Here is a 10,622-nt window from a genome sequence, read left to right as displayed (position 1 = left end):
ATGCTAAAATAGGGAATGGGGTCCCTGCTGTGCGCTATGCACAGCAGGATTTGCTGTGCTCTTAAACGACACCGCATTGGTGCATTTTCTTGTAACCATTCACAGCTATTGGTGCTGTTTGGTGTAGCTGTTAAAACAGATTATAAATTATAGCTTAACAGATTATAGATTATGACTTTAATCAGAAGCTGTTAATCTGTTTGGTATAGCTGTTGGATTATAGATTTAAGTTGCTGTGTAGTGTTTGTTACATAAGCTGTGAAGTAGCTTTTTCAATTAATTTTTATTTTTTATTATTCACTATTTGTCTACATTTTTCATAAAAAATAATAATAATATTTTATAGTCCATTTGAGTCTTTTTCTATTTTTAAAAAAATAAAAAATAAAAAAATCTAAGAGTATAACCGTGAATTAACATGTCCACAGCAGAAGCTGATAATCAGAAGCAAGGGGTGAGCAGCTTCTCAGAATCAGTTTTTTTGACTTAAAATAAGTTGTTAGAATCAGAAGCTGTTTGAAATAAGTTTAACCAAACAGTCCAAAATAACTTTTTAAAAGCCAGAAGCCATAAGCTGGCTCAAAAAAGCCCCACCAAACACCCCCATTGTCCTTCTAATGGGCAAGCTTTAATGCTTTTAAATTCTTTTTTTTTTTCTTTTGTTTGTTTTAGTTGTAAAACTTATTAAAAAAAATACTTTCTTAGATCAAAATGATAGAATCAATTTAACTTTTTAAAGGGATTTTGTAATTTCATTTTATGATGTGTGATTGTTGGTTCAAATTTAATAGAGATTGACCAACTTTGTGATATCTCATTTCTTTAATAACAACTAAGCTCTACTGATAAATAAAATAAAAATTTAAGTTAAAATCAAAATTAATTTGGGATGACAATAAAAACAATTCTCAAAATAAATTGACATTTTGACCATTTTTTTTTTGTCACACATTATATATACTATATGAAGAATCGATAGAACTGAAACAACTGCTTAAGACTGATTGAAAATTTAGTTTTTGGTTTGTTTTGATTTAAAATTTTTTTATATCAGTATAAAACGAACCAACTAAAATATTTTATTTAAATATTAGTCTTTTTTAATTCAATGAGTATTTGATCAATAATATAAGTTTTCTTTAATAAAAGTTAGAGAGACTTACGTATAAGTGTTAATAGATGAACTTATTATCTAATAGGTTTTATGATAATTAATAACATTTTTTATCAAACACTATTAAAAAATGTCACTATTGTTAATTTTTAGTGACAGTTTGAAAATTTTGTCATAAAAAATGTCACTAATTATAAGTTTTAGCGACAGTTTAAAAAAATCGTCACCAAAAAAATCACTGATTTTTAATTTTACATAATTTTATCTTTAGTAGATAGAAATAATTTTTTAAAATTTTTTTTAAAAAATTAATATTTATTTTTGTCAAATTAGTTTATATTTTATCAAATTGACGATTTTGTTCTTAAAATTAAGTAATGATATCTTCAATTATTTTTATTTGGAATAAATTCAAAATTCAGGATCAAATGTGTCACAATTGAAAAATCTGAGACAAAAATGACACAAGTCCCAAATTATAAGAACCATTAATGTAATTCATCATAACATAAATGATATCAAACTCCACTTAATATGATTTACAATCTTACATTGCAAAATGATACTATTTGATTATATCATTTTGATATTAAGAAAGTAATTTTTGTAAGTCAAGTATATGTCCTATTTAGGACCATGCACAATATCGTTAAAATCGTATCCAATCGTACTAAATCACACCAAGCCATGCATTTTTTCAACTCTGGCGGGTGTGTTGGGCAGTTCTAGAAGTGACGTGTCAGCGTGGATGGCAGTTTGAAAATGTCAACCTGCCTAATAAACCGACCCAACCCTATTAACTAAAATAAGTGGTGTTTTGAAAAGTTGGTAAAAAGATGACTTTTGATTTTTTGACTTTTTTGATGGCTTTTTTGGCAAAAAACTAGATTGTTTTAGGTAAAAAATCTGACTTTTTTTGCTAAAAAAGTTAAAAAGTTAAAAAACTAAAAAATTGACTTTTTACCAATCTTTCCAAGGTGCCCCCAAGCAAGAGAAAAAATGAAATAAAAAATTTTAATAGCATAATCAATGGTTGCCCCTCGGGTGGACAGTGACTTTGCAACCCTTACAACAAAACGCAACATTACGGTGCCGTATAGAAGCACAGCAAATCCTGCTGTGCGCTATGCACAGCAGCTACCCCTCTTCCGCTAAAATATTACATGCAATTCTAACATATTATTCTTTTTTGTCACAATCATTTTATTTAGATTATATCACTTTGATCATATCACTTCAAACTCAATCTATATTTTGGAATCTTTTGAGAAGTTGCCAAAAAAAACCAATTTTTTGACTTTTTAACTTTTTTACCCAAAATAACACAGTTTTTTGCCAACAAAGTCACTAAAAAAGTCAAAAAGTTAACTTTTTACCAACTTTCCAAAACATCACTTTATGTTTTTTTCGTAAAAAGTCAAAAAATATATTAATATAGCACTTCCCAAATAACCCCTAAATAAAGGAGATTTTTTTTAAGGTCACTGATATTAAAATTTTATAAGATAAAACACATACAATATTTTCATAATAGTTAAAGTCTCTCAATATTTTCGCAAAGAAAAGTCGACTCAAAAAAACTTTGTCCGACTTAGAGAAATTTTGACCTTTACTCAGAGAAATTTCAATTTTCACAGAGAAATGAATATTGAAATTTCTCTGAGTCAGGGCTGAAATTTCACTGAGTCAATTTTTTTTTTTAATGAAAATGTTAAGGGACCTTAGCTAATAAAAAAAAATATTGGACCTCTCTTATTACACAAAGTTGAAAATGGATGTTTCACTAATTTTTTCTTAAATAAATTAAAAAAAAAAATTGGCTATTACTTTGGGACAATCTATAATAAATTATAACCAAAGAATTGTTAGTACTAAAATATCATTAGAAAAGGCAAGTGTAGATCATCGACAAAGACTTTTATAAGAGTTAATATTAAATTAGATCCGCTGCAAATCCGCAATTGAAATTGGTATCAGAGTCCTATTCCTTGACCTTGCCAATAACTTTTGTATGAGTATTAAATATAGTGAAGAAGTAGAATATGATAACTTAAATAATAATACTTCTTTGCAAATAATAATAGAACAAAATAATATCTTAATTAAGCTATTAAAAGAAATTGATGAGAAACTTAGAACTAATAAATTAGAAATAATAAATAAAATCAGGCATTTCATACAAAATCCAGAAAAACAAGTAGTCATTTTTTAAGAAAAACAAAAAGAATTAGATCTATATCATATTCGTATATAAGAAATAATCTGGAGGAACCCTTCGAATTAGTTTTACCTGTAACCAAAAAGATAATGGAGCTAAGTAACTATAGTCTAAAACAGTTAGAGGAAATGGCTGGAAAAGAAAAATGATAATAAAATAAAATACAAAATAATATTAGAAATAGTTGAACAATTAGATATAGTAGATGCAGAAATAATAGAAGAAATAAATAATAAGAGATTAGAAATAGAAGAAGATATCTATAAACAATTAGGATTAATCAGCTTAAGAGAAATGGAACATATTCCCCTTGAAAATTTAGAACAAATAATGGGAAATGATGATGCAGAAAAAGAAAAAGAAAATAATGTTCTAGAAAACCTCAAAGACATAGAAAAAGAAAAAGATGACAACGCCCTAGAAGGGTTAGAAGATATTAATAACGTTAATGATATTGATATAACAATGGTAAAATAAGAAGGAAATAGTTCGTTTGCCCTATCTAATCCAAATCATCCTGACTTTATAAACTTTACCAGGCAATAACTGAAAGATGACACTAGAAACTATGACTATAGAAGAAGAACATGACTAAATAGCGGATCTTTTGCTAGAGGAACATCCAATTATGCAGATTTTATCCCTAGAAATGAAGTATTTTTAAGGGAGGTACCACTAAAACTAATAAGCAATACAGGATATTTATTAGATATTGATTGTGCTACAAATACAAGTGAGGCAATAAAATAATGAAAGAGTGACATGCACCATGTCTTAAATATCTACAGCAGCACATGGCGCATGCAAAGTTTTTTAAATTATATTGAACATAGCTTTTACAGTTATAGTAGTAAATTGGTATGATAATCTGAGAGAAAGTGACAAAAAAATAATAATAATAATTAACAACAAAAACTACTTTGGAAGGTATGTTAAACCTATTTGTGAAATATATTGGATTAGGTATTGTAAACACCCCATTTTTTACCGCTCTTAAGACTTGGGCACCTCAGGTTGATAACTTGATGATGAAAGTTTCACTGTATAAACGTTCAATTTCTTTAACAAGAAGAGCTTCTAAATCCCAACCTTACACCCCATTTTTGAACCAAAACTATTTTAGACCTTCAAACCTTCTCTTGCAAAATATTTTTCCAAATGTTTCTGTGATGTTCCAAGGTTCACATTTCGTTTAAAATATTACACTTTTTGGTAAACCGAGCAAGGACAAAGTGGAAATAAATGGAAGGGAGGTGAACTCTTTGAAAAAATCTTTAAAACATCTTATTTATAGGTTTGGAGTTAAAGAAAATATGAGAGGATGGAAGAAAACTAGTTGGGAAAGAAGTTGGGCATCAATCTGTTAGGACAGAAATGAGTAGTCTTCACTAAGATAGGCATATCTCTTTGTACACTTAGAATTTAGGTGTGAGGCTGCCACTATTGAAAAGTAGACTTTCGGAACTTTAATTTAGACTCAAGAATCACCTGAAACCGAGTCTGGATGAAGGAGATATGCTCGTTTGAAGTCTGGCCTAAAAACAGTTTTATGGTCGGCAACCTACTATTGCCGGCCACCATTAGTGGCTTGCTGGCCAGTTGTGTAAAACGCAAATATTTATTCGCAAATATTTATTGCCAGTTGTCCCCCAAAAGCCCCAGCTGTTTCTATACTAGGGCTGTGCAGCGGATCCATTGACCCGCCACACCCGACCAACACGACCCGATCTGCAACGGATGGATGCGTGCCACGTGGTGGGCGGGTGCGGGCCTAGTTTATGACATTTTTCGAGTTCGGGTCAGGTGGCGGGTGATCCGTCATTTTAGTCAGCAAACCCGACCCGACCACAATTGGTTATTTATTTATTTATTTTTGGCTGATATGCCTCATTTTCCCTAATTTTCCTTTCTGATACGCATAGCTCATTTTGCCCTAATTTTCGACAGACAGACAGACATTCTCATTCTCTCTCTCTCTCTCTCTCTCTACCCTACCCATCATCGGACGATCTACATGGCGTCGGCGATCAATCTACACTACTGACTGAGGTATCTCTCTCTCTCTCTCTTTTTCTCATCTTCTTCTGTTTTCCTCTTCTTCTCATCTTCTTTTGCTTTCCTCTTCTTCTCTTTTCTTCTCTTTTTCTGATCTAAGTCTAATCTGTTTTTTTTTTTAAAAAAACAAAATAGATGGTTAGATTGATCGATCTACAGTCTACTACACTGACTGTAACTGAGGTACCTCTCTCTCTCTCTCTCTCTCTCCCTCCTTCTTCTTCTTCTTAACTGGTTTTTTTTTTTGGTTCCAGTTCTAAACTTCTAATCTTTTAGAGTCTAATCTATTATTATTATTTTGTTTTGTTCCAGTTCTAAAACTAGAGACGTGGTTAGATTGATTGACACAGTGTTAACTGTTAAGGGTTCTATACACAGAGAAAACCACAGAGAGGTTTGGTTTATTTTTTTTGTTATTTGCTTCTGCAGTGGATTTTGTGAGGGACTTCATAGAATCTTTTTTGATTCAGAATCTGCTTTAATCTGTTCACAATCTGGAATTAATCTGTTCTGTTTTGAACAATCTGTTTTGTTATTATCAGATAACAAATTATGATAATATATTAGTCAGTGAACTAAATTTGTTATTATGAATCAAATTATGATAATATATTACTTAGTTTGTTTAAATATTAAACTTTAATATATTATTATTATGAATCAAATTATGATAATATATTAGTTATGTTCTGTAATTTAGTCAGTGAACTAAATTTGTTTAAAGATTAAACTTTGATTCATAATATATTAGTGAACATTAAACTTAGTTCTGTTCTGTTCTGTAAAATTTGATTCATAATAAATTAGTGAACATTTAAACTAATCTCATTAGTCAGTGAACATTAGTTAGTGAACTAATCTTACTTAGTGAACATTAGTCAGTGAACATTAGTTAGTTTAAACTTACTGATTCATCTTACTTAGTTTAAACTAATCTCATTAGTCAGTGAACATTAGTCAGTGAACTAATCTTACTTAGTGAACATTAGTCAGTTTACACTTACTGATTCATCTTACTTAGTTTAAACTAATCTCATTAGTCAGTGAACATTAAACTCTGTCCATTTAATATCCTTCTTTTATCTTCATATGCCATTTAACATGTTCAAACATAGACAAAGAGTCTGATGGTTGTTTTTCAAAAAGAGCATGGATTTGAAAAGCATATTTTGAATGATTTTTTATTGGTTGTTGGCAGTTTATTTGATAATCTTTTGGTCATGGATCCTCCAAGTGAAGAAACTTTTTTTGTGAGTCCTAATGTTGAGCTCGAATCATCTGTTATTGACCCCTCTACCCAATCTAATGCTCCCCCTCGTAGACCACCCTTGGCTAAAACTAGTAGTAGTGGCAGAACAACATCAAAGGCTTGGGATCATTTTGAAAAGATTAAGGGTATTGATGGGAAAGATAGGGCTATGTGCAAGTATTGAAAGAAAGAATATATAACAGGCTCTAAGAGTCACAGAACAAGTAATTTGTTAAGTCATTTGAAAAATTGTACAAAATATCCATATAGGGACACTCATGGGCAACAAACATTGGGATTTCAACCTAGAGAAGTTGGCAGTGATGGTGAGGGTGTTGTTGATGTTGTGGTTATGCCATTTTCCATAGAAGTTGCTAGGAGGCATCTTGCCGAGATGATAGTAATTGATGAATTGCCCTTTAGATTTGTGGATGGGGTTGGTTTTAAGAGGTTTTGTAATGTCATGCAACCCAAGTTCAAGATCCCATCTCGATATGCTGTTGCTAGGGACATTGTAGACATATACACTAATGAAAGAGAGAGGTTGAAAAAAATTGTGAAGGGGCGTAGAATTTGCTTTACCACAGACACATGGACTTCCATACAAAATTTGTGTTATATGTGTCTAACTGCACATTTCATTGATGATGATTGGAAGTTACAAAAGAGAATCATAAATTTTTGTCAAGTTGAAGACCACAAAGGAGAAACACTTGGTAAAAAAATTGAGGCACTCTTAAAAGAGTGGGACATTGATGGCCTTTTCACTTTAACTGTTGATAATGTGAGTTCCAATAATCTAACCATTAGATTCTTGAAACGAACCACAAAATTGTGGAAGGGAACTGTCTTGGGCCATGAATTTTTGCATATGCGTTGTTGTGCGCATATTCTAAATCTCATTGTTAGTGACGGATTGAAGGATCTTGAGCCTTGTATAGCGAATGTGAGGCATGCAGTGAGGTATGTGAGATCTTCTCCAAACCGCCTTGACTTTTTTAAGAAGTATGTGGAAAGTTTGAAAATTGAGAGTAAGAGTCTCTTGTGCCTAGATGTGCCAACACTGTGAAATTCTACATATCTTATGTTGGAGGCGGTAGAAAAATTTGAAAGTGCTTTTCAAAGAATGGGTGAGGAGGACTACAATTATAAACACTACTTTTTAGATAATGAAGGGGGTGAGAGGAGAGAGATGCCTACCGCCGAGGATTGGGATAATTGTAGGGTGTTTTTGAAATTTCTTAGAATGTTCTACAATGTAACAAAGAGATTTGCTGGCTCTTTATTTGTTACTTCAAATACATTCTACACTGAAATTTTTGTCATTGAAAATATGATTGGACAATTAATCAAAGACAATGATCCTATTTTGTCTTCAATGGCAAAGAAAATGAAAGAGAAGTTTGACAAGTATTGGGAAAATGGGGATAAAATCAATCTCCTTTTGTACATTGCGGTTGTTCTTGACCCTCGAAGAAAAATGACATACTTGCAATTTTGTTTTTCAACAATTTTTGGTGGAGATGTTGTGAAAGTGAAAGAAATGTTAGAGAATGTGAAAAATTGTTTGAGTAAATTGTATGATCATTATGCCGCGCTTGATTCAACAAATGTGCATGCCTCCAATGTATATGAAACAATAGATATGGTGATAGATGAAAATGACCCACATTCTCTTGTGAACTCTCAATTTAACTCATTTTTGGAGGGGTAATTTTCTAGTAGTGGGAGTATGTCGGAATTGGACAAGTACTTAGGTGATATTGAGAAAGGTGGGAAGAATGCTCAATTTGACATCTTGGAGTGGTGGAAGGTTAATGCAACAAAGTATAGAGTATTATCACTCATAGCACGAAATGTGTTGGCAATGCCTGTTTCCACTGTTGCTTCTGAGTCGGCTTTTAGTACAGGAGGTCGTATACTTGATCCATTTCGAAGTTCACTTGCTCCAAAGATGGTGGAGGTTCTTGTTTGTGCACAAAATTGGCTCCAAAGTAACATTCCAATATGCCTTCGACAAGCAATGAATGATATTGAAGAATTTGAACAACAATATGATTCAGGTAATACATTCAATGATTTATTTTGTTTTAAATTTCATTTATTATGTATTATTCAAAATTCATTATTTTCACTTCACATGTTTTTCTTGTGTTATGTTTTATGTGTAGTTGTTTCAGAATCAAGTTCTTGTTCAAGCCCAAGTCCGGAACCTAATTTTATTAAAGTTTAATATCATGGTAAAATACCCCTCCCCTTTGCTAAATGTTGTTAACATGTGTTTATTTGTTTTAAGTTTAAGATTTTTTAGTGTTTTCCTTGTTAAATAATTTCATTTTTTTGTTATGCAGGTTTAGATGGCTCATGGTTTGGCTCAAGGAAATTAATGACTTTTTTGCTTCTTTTTGGATGACTGTATTATTTTTTGGATGACTGTATTAATTTTTTTTTTAAACTTTGGATGATTTTCAACTTCAACTTTGGATGACTGTAATGAATTATGTTTTTGCATTGCCCACTAGAACATTGAACTTTGGATGCCCAACTTGTTTTTTGCATTGCCTATTGGAATCAATAAAAATGAATTATGTTGAAGTTGCCCCAGATTGTTGTGAATTGCCCAGCTTATTTTAATTGCCCAGGTTGAACTTTGAATTGCCTAGGTTGAACTTTGAACTTTGGATGCAATGCTTATTTTTTAGGAAGTTGCCCAGGTTATTGTGAATTTGAATTGCACACTTGAAATGCACAGGTTATGTACACTTGAAATGCCCAGGTTATGTACACTTAAAATGCACAGATTAAGAAGGCAAAAAGAATGAATATGTTTTGATTGATGTATATGGTCCTCCAGGCAGTTTTTGATCTCATGATCATAAATATTAAATGTACAGGTGACTTTGGACTTGCAAAGCTGCTCTACAATTTATTTCCTAATCATACTTTATCAATTTATATATATTCAAATGAAATAAACTTGTATTCTACAATTGAATTTGAATTAATCAAATGCAACACTTGCATTCCATTAGTCCATTGATCTTTTTTCTAAGGTCCAATCTAATATTACATTCAGATACTCAGATAGATTCTCTCATAATATTGGCTTCAGTCAATAAGTTTTGTATGCTGTTAATGTTTGAGAAGAAATGGCACCAACTTATGTCTACCTATTAATGGTGCCGCCTCACATCTTATGTAGGTGGTGAGAACTTCCATGAATGACATGTTGCTACTGTCTCAGGTTGTTGTATGTTTGAAATAGCTGCACACCAACCTAGTTTATGGCATTTGAGTGTAAGCTAGCTGTGCCACTGGAAGCCTCAGAAGTGATCCTCCATACACGTGTATGGAGGATCTTTGAGCTTGGTTTGAAGCTTCTTAGAGAAGCTTTGGCCTCTCTTCTCTATAAAGGGAGGCCTCCTCTTCCATTGCTAGGGTTGAACCCTTTGGTTAGAGCATACAAACATTTCCCTCCATCTCTCTCTTCAAAGCTCCAAAACCCCTTTGTTCTTGCACCATTTACACTACACCTCCTAGCCTACCACCTCCACCACCCATTCAACCACCTTGGGACTGATTTTCAGATGTTGAGAGCTCACTTTCTCGGTCCAGAAGTTGCTGCATTGCTGTGCTACAAGGGTAAGTCTCCATTTTCCCATTTTTGACATTATTTTGCTCCATTCTTTAGCCCTATTTGCAAGCATTTTTGGACTTCGACATAAACTGAAAAAAGTATTTTTTTGATCTTCTAAACATGTTTTTTTAAGAACTTTTTTCTGTTTGGGGTCATCTTCCCCCTTGTATCCTTCATTTTCTCATGTTTAGGGCTATGCATTAGAGCATTTGCATTGGCCTTTGTTTGGCCTTTTGGCCACTGAAATCCAATGGATTTTCAGTGGCCAATATGTGCTTTTAAGCTTCAAAATCAGAGAGGGGTGACCCTCTTACCCCTTGTCCTCTTTACTAGTATTGTTGGCCTTCCA

Source organism: Camellia sinensis, chromosome 8 (assembly GCF_055761805.1).
Source record: "Camellia sinensis isolate YWXY chromosome 8, ASM5576180v1, whole genome shotgun sequence".
In the NCBI taxonomy this organism is placed as follows: Eukaryota; Viridiplantae; Streptophyta; class Magnoliopsida; order Ericales; family Theaceae; genus Camellia; species Camellia sinensis.
Note: the sequence above shows the minus strand (reverse complement) of the source record.